Here is a 977-nt window from a genome sequence, read left to right as displayed (position 1 = left end):
GGGGGCTCTCCCCTCTCTCCACTCTYTGCTGTAGAGCCTGTGCAGTGTAAATGTTGTACTCTTAATAAAGTTACAATAAGTTTGCCTGGGCCTCTGTTTGTGTGGGCAGAAGGTGCCTGGGCTGGGCTTGGAGCAGCAGGGATGCCAGGACTTCTTTTCCACCTACCAGGCACTCTTGGGGCTGACAGGGCAAACCCTGGCTAATGGTATTTACTGTGGGAGACTTTTGGGGTGGGGGGCAGCACCCCTGGATAAAATTAACAGATTAAGCCTATCTGGGGGCAATAATCCCAGCTGAACATCCTGTGCCTCAGTGCAGGGGGAGGAAAGGGGACCTTCAACTGGAGTACAGCAAGTGGAAGGGCCTGAAGCAGGGGATGTGCAAGCTGCCCTGACAGCTGGCAGGGGGGTGTGATGGGGCCAGCACCAGGCAAAGCTTGTCCCCACCATGCAGGGCCAGCAGGGAGCTGGGATGGCCCCTCTGGACAAGGGCAGGGGTGTTGATGGTGACCCCTGGCTGGGCTGGGGCCCCTCGGGCTGTGAAAGGAACCAAAGTGCCCCTGGGATGCAGCGAGAGGAGGCCCGTGGTGTGAACTGGGGAACCCGTGGGGCTGCCACTGGGGAACAGTGAAAAAAAGGAGGCGGAGGAGGCGAGACCTGGTGAAATGGGGCCACAAGGGCCCACGGGCTGGAACTCGCTGGGGGGTGCCGGCCACAGCCTGGGCTGGCGATACCCCGAGCTGGTGACACCCTGAACCGGTGACACTCCGCAGTCCCGCCGGGCCGGGGCCGGTCCACGCAGCGCTGGAGGAGTGCAGGCGGTCCTACATAAACAAAGAGGCGGTGTTATTCAAATGAGGGGCGTGGACATGCAAAGCACAGGGTGCCATGGCGGCCGCCATGGAGGAGGTGAGCACGCGTGGGGCTGCGGGACCCCGATGCCCCCGAGCCACACGGCCCCGGTCCCACGGCCCCGC

Source organism: Manacus vitellinus, unplaced genomic scaffold (genome assembly GCF_001715985.3).
Source record: "Manacus vitellinus isolate BGI_N305 unplaced genomic scaffold, ASM171598v3 scaffold_25_pilon, whole genome shotgun sequence".
NCBI classification, from domain to species: domain Eukaryota; kingdom Metazoa; phylum Chordata; class Aves; order Passeriformes; family Pipridae; genus Manacus; species Manacus vitellinus.
The sequence above is the reverse complement of the archived record's forward strand: the minus strand, read 5'-3'. Positions refer to the sequence as shown.